The sequence below is a fragment of the Stenella coeruleoalba genome, assembly GCF_951394435.1.
Source record: "Stenella coeruleoalba genome assembly, chromosome: 14".
Classification (NCBI taxonomy): domain Eukaryota; kingdom Metazoa; phylum Chordata; class Mammalia; order Artiodactyla; family Delphinidae; genus Stenella; species Stenella coeruleoalba.
Window position 1 is genome coordinate 54,195,957 of NC_137160.1, and position 18,708 is coordinate 54,214,664.

Genomic DNA, 18,708 nt, shown 5'->3' on the forward strand with positions numbered 1-18,708 from the left:
ATTTCCTTTGCATTACTTGGCAATTACATCTGAGTCCTTGTCCTGCACCTTCCCCAGGCTGTTGAGAGATTTTATAACAACTTTCTAAGTTGTTTTCCTGTAGTGCGGAACTCTGGAACTCAACTCTGTGCCTCAAGTCAAATACAATAAAAGTCCTGCTTTTATGGGAGCAAATAACTTATTTTAGGGAAAAAAAAGAGAAAGTTAATGAATCTTAGTGAGATAGGTAAAGATTGATATGAAATATGGGTAAGCTGTCTCAGAGACTCATGTGGAGGTTTCTGGAATCAATTTTAATGAGACTGTAATAGTGACCAATTTAACAAAGTACCAATAGATCTATATAACTCCAAATTCAATGTTTTTTGTACTAAACCCTGCTTTCTCATGTCAGTTATACTTATTTCTAGTTAACATTCAGTCATATAGATATTTTTCCTATTGGTACCATCTTTGGATTTTTTAAAACACATTCTTGTATCTTTACCTTTTACCATGCATGAATTCAAGATTATATGGGTGGAGCACATCATCACTGATTCTTCTTTTAAGTAGATTAAAATACAGATGGTCCCACCAAGATAGCCATACATTTTGATGGTACAGAAACCCAAACTTATGCCCTCAAGAGTATCATAATTCCTCTAGTTTAGATTGGTGCCTGGGTTTGGTTCAACATGAAGCTCATCCTAGACTTCCGTTAACTACTGCAGTGTGGTAGTCACGAGTGCTATTTACCAAATACTTCTGATTCTCCTTCAAGGCAGATAGTAGTGTTCCTCTTTGAAGACAGGTGTGGCCATTTGACTGTCCAATAAAATATGAATAGAAGTAACATGAATTTTTCTGGGTAAAAGCTTTAAGAGCCAGTATCAGATCCAGTAGCAGGTAAAATGGAGTAAGCATGCTGCCCCCAGCTCTCATACCTGATACAATCATAAAACCAGACAGAAATCATGGAGCAGCTATTTGAGGTCTCTGCAAAGTTAACTGCACCAGGAACATTGGGGTAAAACACAAGAATCTGAAGTACCATCAAACTAGCAATGAACCTACCATTTTTTTCCTCCAATACCAGCCAGCCTAGATAAGACAGAAGTAAGCACCGTGGCACAAAGAGAGCTCCAGGAGAAAACCTCTAGTTCTGGCTTGAAGAACAGAAAGGGGGAACTCCTAAAACTCAGAGACAACAAAGAAATCCCCCTTTTACTCCTCTCTCCCTTTTTCCATTCTTTCACAGTCCATCCCTCTCCCCACCACCAAACAGGCAATCCCCCTGCGGTGGCGGCAGTGACCAGTAAGGGGACCAGCAGGAGCCAGATCAGCATAACATAACCTATCTTAGCCGGTAGAGCTAAGTATTCTGAAGTTTATGACATAATAATATCCTTTATGTGTTTGTACCCTGGAAGTGGAAAATTGGGGTGAAAATTGGGACCAAGATTTACTCCTTGTTAAATCTTCAGATAAATTCCATAACTCTTCCAAGATAATCATCTAATTGCTGATCAAGCCTCTCCTTAAGAGATACCTCCAATACATACTGCTTCTAGATCTCTTATTTAAGTAGATAACTTTTTCCTTTGGTGGTGTCTACAGTGAAAGCAAACCAAGAGTTGTCTGAATTTCCAGCTTTAGTAATCATAATGATGTGCCAACCAAGATTATTTTGAACCTTGGTAAAGAATCCGTAAAAAAAATTATGTAATACTATACATTTAAAATAAATTCAATTAACTACAGTTTAATGTAATGCACTCTCTCCTTGCCAGGTAAAATTGCACTTTTTGTTTTTATACACCTGAGAAATATATTATTTTAAAGCCATTAATGAACCTTTCCTGTTAGACATTCACCCAAAAAATTGACTTAAAGGGTGGTTATCACTGCAAGAAAGCAGTAACAAGGTAGACTACATGAAAAACAGCAGATAAAATATTTTTGCATACTGTTTTCCAGGCTCTAGAAACATGTACTCTATAAAACAAAGTGGAGTTTTAACCTAACTGAACTTACATTGTACTTACATAATAAACTCAAAGCATAATCTTACTTGCTTTAATTGAGTTTTAAAAAGACTTGGGTATGATATTTAACCTAATTATCCATGTCCACTTATTTACTTAAATACTGTTTCTAAAAATTCTGAAAATTCAATGGCCAAGAGTTGCTACAACCCAGCTTATGTAATGTCTGGAATGACTGCTTTCAAGCATGTCAATGCAATGTCTATTTTAAGTCACATGATAACCAGGTTAGAGTTATGTTTTAAAATTAGTGGCCCGATTATTCATCCCTTTGTCATTTATTTTAATAACTTGATAGAATGAAGTTGACTCATGAATTACTTAAACCAAAAGAGTATAATGTAATTGTCATGCACCATCAGTAAGTTCTATTTTCCCTCTCAGGCAGATTAGGCTTTATTTATGAATTCTCCCTCTTAAGCAGGGAAGACAAATTATTCTTTCTCCACCCTCCACATCCTCTACTAATGTTTCCAATACTTATTCCAATAAGATTTACATGGGGATATTAACAATGGGAAGTCTTATAAGAGTTCTTTTAAAAATTCCTCACTCCATTATTATCATGAATAGGTAGGAAAATAGAGCTGTTTGGGACATGACTCACTACACTTCACATCTTTAAGCTGTTTACGCCAGAAGTAGGTATCATCATCGCATCTCTCAGTAACCTTTATTTTAATCCATACAGCTTAAATCAGGTTGAACAAAAGCTTTCATTTTATAATATTCATCAGTAAAAATAATCATAATTTTTCAAAAATAGTTTTATCAATGGAAGTCACATGCTGTTAGGGAGTTATGAAGGAAAATCATGGTTTGCAAATGGAATTTATTCAGTTATCTGATAAAAGTCACCATGATTTCTTCCCCTCTCTGTGCTTCCTGGTCTGTAAGTAAGGTGTTACTGAAGAAGATGCGAGGAATTTTGAAAGACTCCTTAAAAAGAAAATGGATTGGTGCAAAAAGCAAGGAGTTATTCAACCAGAAAGAAACCTTCTAGGATTGAAACGAACTGGTCACATGGAATTATGTCTGAGAGTAGAGACAAGGTTCTAAGACCAGGTCTATCTATTCCAACCAAAGGCACAAAACAGTCAGGGAAGACAGAAGTACCTAATAAGAAGATTAGAAGGAACAATTAATGCCTTCATAATTACCGTGAAATGGAGTTTAGGCATATAAAAGGAATAAATAGTAAACTATTGGGAACAAAACCAGGGAGGGATAATTCCCACCTGACTTGCAATACCAGATCCTGGGCATTTAGATGAGCCCACCTTGAAGAGGACGCTTCTATAAACTCGAAGATCCCACAGAAGAACAAAGCCAGGCACCCCAGCTATTCCAAACAATTGATAGATTTAAAATGGATATTTTTCACTCAGTGATTTTTTATGTTCGGTAAATTTCATGTGCCATAAAATGGTCTCTGAACTTTGTTTACAGTTTTAAGAAACTTCATGGTTTTTTTTCCAAAAACTCTATTACTTTCTTATTTGAATATTTGTGTACTCTTTTTTTTCACTTTTCAGACAGTTTTTTTAAATTTATAACTTGTTCGTCAACAGTTATGCATGCTCCACTCATTTGGCAATGACTTCATGAATTTTAATTATTTTTCTTCACATTTTAGTCAATGTTAATGTATTGGTAACTCTCTGGACTTTGGATTGCTTTTATAATTTATAAAACATTTTTAGAATGTAGTTTACTTTCTATTTTACATTTTCATTTTAAATTCATTTTCATCCAGTAATGCCAAATTTAACTATTTAGCAATGTTTTTGCCATTTTTAGTATGTTTCATTTGTATCTAAACAGCATTCCTCATAAAAAAGCTACCACTTGTAGTAAGGAAAATGGTTATTTTTACTGGATTTTCCTTAAAAGGTAATAAGATTTTAAATGCTACTATTTTACATGAGAATGTTAAATAAAATGATGAGAATCTGTCCAGATCCTCAAAATTCTTCTACTCAGATGCATCATTATATCTTACATCTTATTTACACTAACATGTTGTCAGTGTTATTTCCAAAATTTGACAGAGAATACTTTATGAAGTGAACAAGGGATCACAGACTGAGAGGATGCAAAATGAGTGACTTAAAATACTACCCATGTGTTGTTTTATCAATTGAATTTTTACAAATCTACTTTTTAACCTTTCAGCAATTTTCTTCAGACTGCCATTGTCCCATAATCAGCAATGTCCATACAGGGTTTAATGATTTTAAAAAACTGCAGAAAGAAGAAGCTTGCATGATCACAGCAGTGAAGCCACAATGACCAGACAGCATGTTATAAACAAAAAGTATTATTAAAAAAATGTATAAAGGCTTTATGTTAGACAGCCTTGGGTCTGATCTCTGTTCTGTTCCATACCAGCTACATGGCCTTGGATAAATTTCCTTCCTCTATAAAATGAGAGAAAAGGATATCTGTTAGCACTGATTAAATAATATGTGTAAAAATACTAATACACAATATCCTATTAAGGCCAATTTCTTTTCCTTCTCTTACTCACATTCAAGAAATACATATATTAAGCACTACACAATTAAAACACCGTGGTTGGTACCCTGAGAGATACAAATGTGAATAAGATGTGATTGAAAGAAGTTTACAGGCCAAATGAGGAAGTTAAAAATATACACCATCTTTTTAAAAGACAAATAAACCATTTGGTTTAAAGACATGCAATAAATGCTTGTTCCCTGCTGAATTGGTCAAGTTGGCCAGCTAGTTAATGGAAAGGTCTTACTTTCCACTTTACAACAGCTCTGCCCTGTAGGTGGAAGGCAGGCTAGGACTGGGCCTGGCAGGGGGCAGGGATGGGAGTGAAAGGCAAAAGAGACCTGGTGGGATCACCTAGGTGAAGGAGGTGAGGGAAGCTGAACATCAAGTCTCTGTGAACAAATGTACACAAAACCAGAAATTAAAAGGAAGGATTGGTACCAGAAAGCTAGCCCCAAGGAACTAGCTCTGAGGGGATCCTGGAAGAAATTCAAGGACAAAGGAGTCCCTCAAGGAAGACTAATGAGCCCATGGTTCAGGAGTAGCTGCCCTTACAGGTGCAAGGATCTTTGGATGAATTCATTCATGAGTTGCAGCAAAGCAATTCCCCAAATTAACTAGAAGTGATTGACTCTGAGAACCCTGATGTGTTACTGCTGTTCAGCTTGTTCCATTTTGTAAGAGGATTTACTCACTGATAGAAAAGAGAGGTCTGACAAAAGCTCTAAAATACATCCCCACCAACTTACACGCTGATGTCACTGGAGGACAGGGTTGGGCAAAGTTTTACTCAGAAGAGCCCAATTTTCAAATCTACTCATAAATACTAGGGCTGGCATGATATTAGCAAGACATAACCGGGAGAAAGCTCCTTTATCCAAGCTAAACACTGTTCCCACCTGAATACATTAAAGCTTGCTTGCCCTTAATCATAGCTCTATTCCAGATAGATAGTGTTAGTGTTCAGCATAGCTGAAACAGACAAAGCTACATTAGCTTTTCTATATGTCTACCTTTCCTCCAAGATACAAGGATACAGCAGGTGAGGGAGGTGCCAAATATAACCAAAAAAAAAAAAAAAACTGATGGAGATTATATAAATTTTATATGCTAAGGGGATGAACACAGTTGTCTTCCTAAAATCAAATATGGTTTATAATTTCTATCCATTGGAGATTCCAGTGTACACAAAATCCATTAACTACTAGATCAGGCTGACCTGAGATGTGAGAAACGAGAAGCGAGCTTCAGAATCCACATGAAAAAGAACACGGTACAAGATTGCTAAAGGAAAGAATGTCAGTAGATGAAGAGATGGTTTCTCCTACTTTCGTGTTTGCCCTGCAACACTACAAGAAAGAAAAACATAGACACTACAAACTGTGTGTCCCCGAAGTGCTGGGCAATCAACATTAATTAATTGATTCCCTGGTCATTTAAATGAGGAAAATAGAGGGCTTCAAAGGCTAAATAATTTCCTCCTAAATTACAGACCTTACACATAGCACATTGTGTGCTGAAACCCTGATTTTTCAAACTCCAAAACTTCCATTTTTCATCATTTTACCAATCTTCTTTTCCCATTTCCCTACTTCTTACTGGTCCCTTTCACTACCTCTCCTAGTATTTGTTAGACAGTACATAGGCATGCCATGTACCTAGAACAATTCACAGAGGGTAAACAGAAATGTCACATACCTAGAACCTTTAAAACCACAAAACTCAGTTCACAAATGTGGAGGTCTTCTTCTACATAAATTCCCAATTATTTAAGTTCTTATTTTTGAGCGTAAAGATGAGCCACTGGCTTTCAACTGGACAGAGGATAGGAACAAGAGAGGTGATTACATTAAGATCTCCTAAGGAATATGGTCAAATGTTTCAAAATCCAAGGCGCAGTGCCAAGTTACTGGGTGGGCACAGTGGGCAGGGAGTATGTTTATGAGAGTAATTTTAAGAGATCCTGTATTCATTACATATTGCTATATATCTCAGTTACTTAACAAAACATGCATTTATTATCCTATAATTTATGCAGGTTATGTATTGGGGCACAGCTTACCTGAGTTCTCTGCTTCAGGGTTTCTCTCAGGACTGTGATTAAGGTGCCAGCCAGGGCTGGTCCAGATCGCATCCAAGCAGAGGGGTTCACAGAGATGTAGGTACCAGGAGGTAGGAATCACTGTGAGCCACACCAGAAGCTGCCTATCACATTCCCCAAGGACCCTCTTTCTGGTCCCCTTCCTTATCTTTGGTTTCTTTTCTTTCTAAATGACAGGCTGGTTCATTGCCTGCTGAAAACTTGACTGAAACTACTTGGGAATACCTGTATGCAGAAAACTATAGGACACTGATGAAAGAAATCAAAGAAGACACAAACAGATGGAGAGATATACCATGTTCTTGGATCGGAAGAACCAATATTGTGAAAATGACTATACTACCCAAAGCTATCTACAGATTCAATGCAGTCCCTATCAAACTACCAGTGGCATTTTTCAGAGAACTAGAACAGAAAATTTTACAATTTGTATGGAAACACAAAAGACCCCAAATAGCCAAAGCAATCTTAAGAAAAACGGAGCTGGAGGAATCAGGTTCCCTGACTTCAGACTATACTACAAAGCTTCAGTAATCAAAACACTATGGTACTGGCACAAAAACAGAAATATAGACCAATGGAACAGGATAGAAAACCCAGAGATAAATCCACGCACCTATGGTCACCTAATCTATGACAAAGGAGGCAAGAATATACAATGGAGAAAAGACAGCTTCTTCAATAACTGGTGCTGGGAAAACTGGACAGCTACATGTAAAAAAATGAAATTAGAACACTCCCTAACACCATACACAAAAATAAACTAAAAATGGATTAAAGACCTAAATGTAAGACCAGACAATATAAAACTCTAGAGGAAAACATAGGCAGAGCACTCTATGACATAAATCACAGCAAGATCCTTTTTGACCCACCTCCTAGTGAAATGGAAATAAAATCAAAAGGAAACAAATGGGACCTAATGAAATTTAAAAGCTTTTGCACAGCAAAGGAGACCATAAACACGACGAAAAGACAACCCTCAGAATGGGAGAAAATATTTGCAAATGAAGCAACTTACAAAGGATTAATCACAAAAATATACAAACAGCTCATGCAGCTCAATATCAAAAAAACAAACAACACAATCCAAAAATGGGCAGAAGACCTAAACAGACATTTCTCCAAAGAAGACATACAGATGGCCAACAAACACATCAAAGGATGCTCAGCATCACTAATTATTAGACAAATGCAAATAAAAACTACAATGAGGTATCACCTCACATGGGTCAGAATGGCTATCATTAAAAAATCTACAAATAATAAATGCTGGAGAGGGTGTGGAGAAAAGGGAACCCTCTTGCACTGTTGGTGGGAATGTAAATTGATACAGCCACCATGGAGAATAGTACGGAGGTTCCTTAAAAAACTAAAAATAAAGCTACCATATGAACCAGCAATCCCACTACTGGGCATATACCCTGAGAAAACCATAATTCAAAAAGACACATACACCCCAATGTTCCTCGCAGCACTATTTACAATAGCCAGGACATGGAAGCAACCTAAATGTCCATCAACAGATGAATGGATAAAGAAGATTTGCTACATATATACAATGGAATATTACTCAGCCATGAAAAGGAACGAAATTAGGTCATTTGCAGAGACGTGGATGAGACTGTCATACAGAGTAAAGTAAGTCAGAAAGAAAAAACAAATATTGTATATTAAAGCATATATGTAGAATCTAGAAAAATGGTATAGATGATCTTACTTGCAAAGCAGAAATAGAGACACAGACGTAGATAACAAATGTATGGACACCAAGTTGGGAAAGGGGAACAGGATGTGAATTGGGAGACTGGAATTGACATATATACACTATTGATACTATGTGTGAAATAGATAACTAATGAGAACCTACTTTATAGCTCAGGGAACTCTACTCAATGCTCTGTGGTGACCTAAATGGGAAGGAAATCCAAAAAAAGAGGGGATATATGTATACGTATAGCTGATTCACTTTGCTGTACAGTAGAAACTAATACAACATTGTAAAGCAACTAAAATTAATTTAAAAAAAAAAAAGAAAACTTGAATCAGCCAGTCTAGGATTGGTTTGTGCAGCAGGCAAAAGGTTTGGTGGTTTTGCTTATGTTCTTTGTTCTGAGGACGGGAAGAAATAACAGGAGGGAAGGGAATTTGAATGAGAGTGAAGATGTGGTTTTAATTCATTTATCCATGCCATTCCATTTGTCTACTGACAGAGCTTATTAAGAGCTGGACATGTACTAAATAAATCTGAATATACCTGGTCATTAACAGAAACTCGTGGTCATTCTGTTCGATTGACCTTTCATCAGAGACTATAAAAAGCCATAGTGTCCTGGCCAGTTAGACTGTGTGTAAACCACCTGAAGTCAGTATGAATAATACCTGAGTTACTCTTTTAAAATGCCCACTAATTATTTTTGTATTTTGGTTTCCATAGTTACAAATCTTGAGCTGTTCATAATAAACTGATGCATAAGGGAGTTTTTGCACTGGTGTATACGCTGTGAGCAATTCTGGAATCTGGATGATTATGAAAAAGAAATGCCTTTCTTCAGGGTTAGCAGGTCGTGGCTGCTGCCATTGTTCCCAAACCACCTTTAATATCTGAGTAATTTTTAATGAAAAATCTCAACAGAAATGTGTAGCAAATCAGATGTTAACACGGAAGAAATACTTTTCACAAACACCAGAATAATTTTTAATACCATTTGACTCAGCACCCAGCTCTTATCAATGTTGCTTTGCTTATAGTGACACTACAGATTCTGAAGGAGAAATTCCACAATATGTTAAAGTTTTTATATATTCTTTGCTGGAACCAAATGAATGAAGTTCCTTCTTTGATCTCCATGCCCAGCAGGGAGTAGCAGAAGGCACTGGACTCAAGCTCACAGAATTCTGTGGTGGCAGAGGACTGGAGACCTCACTCGGCCAGGCAACCCAGCTAAGGATTCTGCAAACTCAGAAAGCCCCAGGCACTTGAGGAGAGCCTGGGCCAGCCCAGTGTCAGTTCCTGGAACTTGCTGGGCTTCTGGGAGCTCACCTCAGGCTATAATCCACACCACGATTCTAAGTATCGTACAAGTGCTTCCACAGATTCAACCACACTTGAAACCCAATGTCTTACCCCAGCTCAGAGGGCTCTGCCTGCGTCTCAAGCCCCCTCCCTGCCACTCCCAGTAAGTACCTGACCTGTTGGCTTTTTTTTGTGCTCTGGATGCCAGCCCTTGCCTGACTCAAAGTCTCACACTGCTGTTCTCTCCACCTGGAATCTCTTTCCTAGAACTTTTGACATTCCTTCTTTCAGGCCCCAACTTAACTGCCACCCACTTAAGGGGAAGTTCCCTGAACACCCAATATCAAACTCCTTATTTTCTATTACAGAAGCTAGCTTATTTCATTCATAACTCTAAATCTATTTTTTAAATTATTTGCTCATTTAGTGTCTGACTTCTCCAGTAGAACATAAGCTCGAGGACAGCGGCACATCTGTCTTGTTCATTATTTTCTATCCGCATTGCCCAGCACAGAGCCTGGTGCATAGGAGTCACTCAGTAACTGTGTACTGAATCTTGGGTCATTCTAACATTCACAGTGATTCTAACTCATTTTGGAAGTTCAATATAGTCTGAGTGTGTGTATTTTATATGAAAATTTCAAAGACAGAAAGTACTGAGGTTGAATCTGAAAGGACTATATTTATGTAATCATGAAAAGGTTTAAAGTGTATTAAATGACAATGTGTACACAGTATAGTCTTATTTATTTGTTCAAACTGGCATGAATAGACCTACCATATAGGAGGACAGTATGGATAAGGAAGGGGCTTGTTTGTGTTTTAATGGTGTGTGTATGAAAGTCTGTGTAAATTACAAAACATATTTTAAGGAAATATCATTACTGCTATGAGTGTAATCCAAGGCTGGCATCTAGGTGATATTGCTGGAATTCCTGGTCCTCCTGAGAAAGAATCCAAAGAAGCCATGTAATTGCTGTGCAGTACAGGGAGCACACAGAAATGCAATTTCACTTCCAGTAAATCCCTGAATCCTATTAAATGGGATATATACTAATGAAGTAGAAACAGTTTCATGTACTGCTAATATTGATATTTATCATTTATTTCTCCTTTTATCTAGCACTTCCTGAGAACAAAAAAAGGATCTATGGGGAGGGCAGGGGGACAGTGAATCAAACTTAAAATGTTCTGAGTTCAAATTCTGGCTTAGCCACTTAGGAGCCATATGAACTTTTCTGGACCCACAGTTTCCTTACACACAAACCGTTTTGGTAAAGACCATATAAGATAAAGAATAGAAAGAGTTTTGTAAATTACACAGTGATGTAGAGAAATAAGGTGTTTTGTTCTTTGGGGACAATGGAAAAAACCTTTGCCACTTTTATTAAAGGTCTTGTCAAAAATGTTCATTTGTTTGGCCCTTTTAGATTTAACAAATTCCATTTGCTTCAGCACTATATCTATTCTTTCTCCATATATAGGATTTATGAGGTGCTATTTAGATTTAGATCTGCCTGTCGTGGCTCACTCTGAAACAGAACACTTACATTTCAGAATCTTCTTGGTTCATTTTATGTAGCTGAAACTTATATTTGGCTTTGTACTAAATACTGTTTAGAATCTTATAAATTCATCATGGATGTTGTCCTTTTTTCCCCAAATTTAGCATCATCTCAGTCTATCCAGGAACATTTATTTTGTCATAAACTTTTGTTTATCATGGCTTTCACATAGTACAGAATAGAAGAGCATGTAAACTTCCATTCTCGGAGTTGTCTTTTAGTTCTTATTTCTAGAATGCATAAAATTTTTTAAAAGGCTCTGTTCAGAGATTTTTCTGGAAGAAAGAAAGATGTGCAAAAACTCAACCAAATTACTTAGCAACCAAACCCTATCAAGTCTTCTTTATAATGTTTCTCATACATATCACTTTGAAACCACTTGCCTGGGGGGCTGCCACTGCCATCTCATGTATGGGTTTTTGGAACCTTTGGTCAACATCCCGTCAGCTTTCCAGCTGCTACTGTCTTGTCTTCTGCTCCTCTTTTAATGTATTAGAGGAATCCAGTATGACTCTTAATGTCTGCTACCTTCACTGTCCTTGGTAAGGGGAATCACCAATCACCAAGTAATCCAATCCAATCACCAAGACCACCGCTGGCTTGACCAGTGATGGCATCTGACCTAAGAACAGCTAGGTTATCGACCCATTGAGTGTATTTACCAGACAGTCCTGCCAACTTTCTATAATATTGACTGTGCGAACTGGAGTCTTTCATAGACATTCAGAAGAGCTAAGAAGCAACCCTTCCTGAGGCAACAACTATTACAGTTCTTATTGAGTGCCTAGTATTGCTGTCAGCTTAGTAAACGTATGGCTGTATTCCTGTTTTCCTTTCCATCTATCCTTAAAAGAAGGCTCCCATTGCCAGAGGTTACCGAATGTGTCTCCTTCCTTGCACTGGATAAAAACAAACTTTCCAATCTAATGTCGTCTATTACTATGATCACACTCACACCTTGTAAACTGATTTCGGTAACTGACCCCCTGTCTTGGTGCTTTACACAGTATTAGAGTCTTAGAGTACTACACTCCTATCTTGTTCTCTCCAGTATCCCAAGGACAGAATTCTATCTCTTAAATCCTGATATTATGGCTGGCTTCTCACTACTTTTGCCAGATTTTTCTACTGCCAGTGGCTTGCTGGACTCTACCTATTATCTGCTTCCAAGTTCTCTGAATTCTTATTCCATCCACTTGAAATCAGACCTCCCAGATGGTGACGTGTAGGATAGCCTGTAGGTGGATCACCACAAGACGATGCATTTATCACATGTCACCTATTCGTTACCTTCCCACATCGCCTGCTGCACCCTGCCATCTTCCATTTCTGACCCACCCTGGGTTTGACCTACCTAGATAATCAGCGTAACCCTACACTGTCTGTCTGTGATACTGTCTGTTACACTGCTTATTCGAGGTGAGTTCTCTTCCACCTTATGCCAAGTAACTGTAATAACTGCTTAACTGGTCTGATATTCCGGATCACTCATCCCTTCAATACACCCTATAAATCACCTTTTTAGTCTTTAAATGAAATTTTGGGGATTTACCCATATAATAAAATCACTAACTAAAATACTAAGTGTGGATTTCTTTTCCAGGTGTTCAAGATCCTTTCCAATCTGGCAATCATCTAACTCCCCCTCAGCCTATGTGAACCCTCTGGCCCAGCTAGGAGTCTTGCTAACCACTTTCTAAAATTGCTTTAGATATTCCTTTTGCTTTGCCCTTGAGTATTACATTCTGCTAAATTACATTATCCCCTGAATCCTTTCTAACAATTGGAATCCTACCTAAGTATCATGTAATTCATTAATGCAACCAACAGACAGTTTTGAGTGACCGCCACTTGCTAGACACAATATCAGTTGATAGTTATTCAAAGAGATACATGACTGCTTGCTCTTAATGAGTTTAGAGTCTGAGCGGGAGGGTCAAACATGAAGCAGAGAAATTATTGGAGCATATACAATAGGGAGACCACCAAAAGGTCTACCCAGCATCAGGATGAAAGTAAGCAGGAATATCTTTAAGGGCAAATACTTCATCTAAATGTTTATTTAATGATAAATAAATGTTTGAAAATTCATAGGGATGGAGAAGACATCGTAGGCAAAAGAAGCTACAGGAGCAAAAGTGGAGATGTTAAGAAGCATGTTGTGTGAATACAGAAAAGCAAATGTCAGAAAGGAAGTCACAGTGCAACATGGAGATGGAAGGACAAAATCATGTCATTGTGTCTTATAAATAGAAAATGAGTCTGGAGCACTGGAAGGGTTGCCCAAGTCCCTCCTATCTGCCTCCTTGTTGCTACAATTCTTGCTTCTTCCTCTGATGTCAATTACGTGGATATCAGAAAATTCAAACTCTTCCATATTATCGTCAAGCTGCTTCCTCATCCTTATCCCTATTTTCCAACCACATTTTTTAGTATTTCATTATGTCTTGTCCCTGTTTTGTTGGAAGCAACTCTCTTTAAAAATTGTAACAGTTAAGGGCTTCCCTGGTGGCACAGTGGTTAAAAATCTGCCTGCCAATGCAGGGGATAAGGGTTTAAGCCCTGGTCCGGGAAGATCCCACATGCCGCGGAGCAACTAAGCCTGTGCGCCACAACTACTGAGCCTGAGCTTTAGAGTCCGTGAGCCACAACTACTGAGCCCACGGGCCATAACTACTGAAGCCCGTGCGCCTGGAGCCCGTGCTCCGCAACAAGAGAAGCCACCGCAATGAGAAGCCTGCGCACCGGAACAAAGACTAGCCTCCGATCGCCGCAACTAGAGAAAGCCCACGCACAGCAATGAAGACCCACGGCAGCCATTAATTAATTAATTTAAAAAAACTGTAACAGTTAATACATTCAACAAATGTTTATTTGTAGTGGATGCTGTGGTACAAATGTTCAGTTGCGGTAGATAGTGTAGTGTGCCACCTAGGCACCATTCCCTTAGCTTCCAGAAATGCTGGCAGCTGAGGACTCACAACTATTACCAGAAATCTAATTCTGCAGAAGGAAGCTGCCTTTCCCAACATTTGCTTCCTTTCCAGGAGCAGTTGGCATCACTGCTTGTCTGCACTCAGGACAAGGCTGAAGACCCATGCCAGCTCCAGAGCAGCCTGGAGAATCAGTTAAGATGAAGTTTACTGAAGCACCTCAGTTCACCTTCTCCTGCCCAAACAAACTCCCAAATAAACTTCCTGAATGCAACTCTCTGAATCTCAGAGGCTATTTCGCAGAGAATCCAACCAACAACATTACTCAATGTCAACCATCGTTCCGGAAGGAGAGCTCTGAAGAAATTGTATTTATTATTAAGATCTACTAGGCACATCCAATATGTCAAGAGCAGTATCATGTCTGGAGATGTTGCAACAAACAGGACATGACCTGGGTAAGGGCAGCTCATCCTCCCAGTTCTGGAGGGAGGAGAGCCTGCCAAGGAGGAGGTCTGCTGGTTCTCCATTCTGCTGAACCACTGTCCCCAGGATTAAGATGGAATGATCTTGTTTTACCCAGTTCAGTAATTTATAGATTCAGAAAATTGTAAAATCTCTTTTTCTCTGATGCTTTAAAAACAAAATTAATTTCCTGGTACCAAAGTGGTGACTGTGATCCTTTATAGAAGTAAAAGAACAGACTAGATGATGTCTCAAAGTTCTTTCCAGGCAAAAATTAATGTCAATATTAAAATTGATGCACAGTTTGAAATAGACGCCATTTCAGTCTTGATCAAGAATTCATTAAGGTCCTAAAAATTTGCTTGGGGTACTTCTCAGTATGAGGACTATTTATTGTGGGCAGGCGTCATCTCCCATATATCTTAAACCTATATCTTGGCACTATTTTTAATACTGTGTTCTGTCTAATTAGACCGTGTAGTGCAATAATCAATTATAACCCTGTGCTGAAGCTACAGATCTGTTACTTAAGAAGAAGAGTTACTTAGAAATGGCCATCAGTATTTTTATTAAAAGAGATGATAATGGTTTTTCCCCTGACAAAAAAGCCTGCTGTATCATCCTGGACTACTTTTAAATGGATGCGGGTTTGCAGCTCCAAGGGATAAAATTAAAACATGCACATTCTCTTGCACCAGCATTATTTATCAAAATGACAGTGTGGCCATTTTTCTTACTGTTTAAAATGGCACATGATAATTACTTTAATCTATTTTTTAGTACAGCATAAGATGCTTAAATTACTGATGTAATTTTGAAGTCAATCTTTATTTATAGCCATAAGTATTCCACAGTGTAAGGATTGGTCATTCATAAAAAGTCATGTAGAATATCTATTCATAGACTGTGCCAATGAGGAGTAAACAGTCAATTTAGAAGGTAGAAGTGAAATAGGAAATAGAATTTGTTAATTCCTTCTCAAGCTTCTCATGCTATGTCTTAGATTAACCTTCATGTAAATAGAGTCATTCTTTCTATTAGCCTAGAAGAATAAGTAAGTCTCCAGACTTACTAACTCTATCTGGGTACAAGAAAAAGTCATTCAATTCGGTCAACAGATATTTATCTTGCATGTTTTAGGAGCCAGCATTGCTGGAAAGACTATAAAAAATATAAAGAACATGAAAGTAAAGAACCTACAGTATAGATTCCATTTGAGCAATGACCTTGGCTGCTCTCTTCATTGCTCTATGCCAGTGATAGGAAAGTAGTCATTCTACAATTATTTATTGAGTGAATAAGCAAGACGTCGTCTCTGACTTCAGCAAATTTATGACCTGATAGGAAAGTTACCACTTACTGCGTTTTTAATATGTGAAGGAGCCTGATTTCCAAGTTGTCACTTAGAAGGTGACACAAGACTCCTGTGTGATCTTAGATCAATAACCTATGTTTGAGTTCTCTCATTGTCTCCAACTCCACCCAAGGTGGGGTGAGAGCAGATCCCCTTCTCTGGGACACTGACCAGTGTCCACTTAAAAGTCTACCTCTCTGACTTTCCTCTGTTTTTTTTCTAAGCCAGGAAATGGGTAACTATCCTGAACAAGAGTAGAGAATATTGGCTCAGAAAATTTCTTTCAAAGCTATTGTAAATTCAGGGACCACTGCCTGAATGGACTCTTTTCTCTCTTTCTTTGCATTTTTGCTGTAACAACTCTACTCTGAGGCACTGGAAGCCTAATATCTAGGAGGAAGAATGATGTGATGTAAAAAATGAATTTGTATTTGCACAGGAATAAAAAACAAATCCTTTATTACTTCAAGTGCTAATCCAGACACTGTACTATTTCTATTTCATAGATGAGAACATTGAGTCCTACTGAGGCTAAGCAACTTGTTCATATTTACACAGTTCATTAAGAGTAGATTCAGTACTCAAATCTATGTTTACCTTCCCCAAATTCTTGCTCTTAATTACCACATTTATCCCCATTTTTAGAGATAAGAAACCTTAGCTTAGAGAGAGAAACTGACTTATTCAAAATCACACCATTAACATACTGCAGAACCAGGATTACAACCCAGATTTCCTACACTACAGTGTATTTTATACTCCACTGGTATTTCCACACTGCCTACACATTTTTTCACACCTTAGATTTCCCATTCACCTAAAGAAAATGGCAGTCTTGGAACTGAGTCATGGAATCAATGGAGTTACTATTTCCAGTTAGAGAAAACTTTCATTATTTGACATTGCCATGAAACAGTAATTGTATTTCCACAGAAATCACACATATTCAGTTACAATTTTATCCTACCAGTTTCAAAACAGATTTAAGGGCTAGGCATTAATAATACAATAACAATAGTGATTATATAACATAATCTCGAACAATGCTACATGTAGATTTGAAGGTTAATGAATATTTCTATGGCTATCACAATAGAAAAACAATGTATCAACATAGAAAATGTCCTAACACTGATATTATGAAAGAGCTAGCAAACCTCCCAAAGTGCTTACCAGTTTTCTGGGAATATTTCTCTCCGTAGCTGGGTCTGGCCCCTGGAGCTGCCAGAGAAAATCCCTTGTGGATTTTCTGTATGAAAATAATTAACCTAAGGAGAGTAAACAAGGAAAGGGGAGATTTCCCTTGGCAGACACAAACATTCACATTTGACTCATGGTAACGAGGTAGTAGCAATAGTCTAACTCTATTGAAAGAAAATCTTTTATATTTGCAGCTCATACGCACCTGCTGCTTATTTCCCAACCCCATTCAAAATTCACCGTTTAGTTTTGAAAAAACAAAAAAACAAAAAAACCCAGAAATCTCCACAGCAACAACCATAGTATCAAAACAACGTTATAGCTTTGAGTTTGGGCATTTGTAGGGTGAGCTCTCCAGTTTTCTTGGGCTTTAGTTTCGTGTGAAAATACTGTGTGGGCTATATTATATAAGCCTAGTCGTGGCTGAAAACTACATGTTAAATCTTTTTTTGATGACCCATAAATAAATGTGTATACAAATAATATTTTAACTCAAATAATTTCTCATATTAAAAAAAAAAAAAAAACTAAAAGCAGCAAAGGGTGCAGTTCCACAAACCAGACTGAGCAATTTGTATTGAGGCTATGATCTTCTGGTCAATGTCAGCACTTCACTCTTGCAGTCTTATAATGTGCTCCTTTAGGGTATTTTTGCTCCAATTAAATAAAAATCTATAACACTACTGAATTGATTTTCAAGAATATCAGCCAATAAGTTAATGCTTTGTCTTCACCCTCTTATGGGATATCAGAGTGGTATCTATGGCACTTAGTCAAAGAATACTTCTCTCAGAGACTTCAGAAAAGAAATTTCAATTCCAGTGACAAACAGCCCATATGCCCAAAATATAAAAATAACTTAACATGCTTAATAATATATTGAAAACATATTTTTAAGTGACTTCCTGGGAAAACAAGAAAGTAAAGAATATTCAGAAGCTGAAAACAGAGAAAGAAGACACTTGATAAATTTATAAAGGCCTGAAGCCAGCTTTTTCCAGGAAGCATCTGCTTAACCATGATAATTTCAGTTTCTGTTTTGACAGCAGCAGAGACCATGGGAAGTAGGTAACAAAATCAAGGACTATCCAAAGTGAATGGTCTAATAGAAGATTCCCACATAAAATTGAGTTTCAGAAGGTAACCGGGAATAAATCTACCAAACTGAAGGGTCAGCAAGTAAGCCTGCTTCTCTAAGGTTCCCTGATAATCTGTAAGGACAATTTTGCTCTAAAAATCTACATTTTTCAGCCTGGATTCATGCTATCTATATGGTCAACAAAGATTTTCAAGTAGTCCCAAATTGGCAATGGTATCAGGTAACTAGAAGCCAACAAAAATGCTCTCCAGAGGAATGCAATCACATCCAGGCTTCAAAGAATTCCCACAGCTGAAGTTCTAAGGACTATGAACTCATCATGAACAGCGATGAACTATGTGAACAAATAAGGTGAAATTAGTGACAGCCAGCAAAAACAAGATGCTAGCAAATATTTCAGACATTGGAATTTATCAGAAAGAGAATAT

The 18,708-nt window shown here is 37.6% G+C and overlaps 1 protein-coding gene across 15 annotated transcripts in view; it reads right to left on the reverse strand.

Moving 5' to 3' along the window:
- Positions 1-18,708, reverse strand: part of METTL4 (methyltransferase 4, N6-adenosine) — a 527,313-nt gene that overhangs the window by 83,469 nt on the left and 425,136 nt on the right. For 11 of the 15 annotated variants that reach the window (XR_013831370.1, XR_013831373.1, XR_013831374.1 and 8 more), the window contains exon 12: positions 17,155-17,249. The exons of 3 other annotated variants lie outside the window; for them this stretch is intronic. The gene's annotated coding sequence lies outside the window, so the exon portion shown is untranslated. The remainder of the gene's footprint in view (positions 1-17,154; positions 17,250-18,708) is intronic. One more of the 15 variants, XR_013831372.1, reaches the window with a different exon arrangement.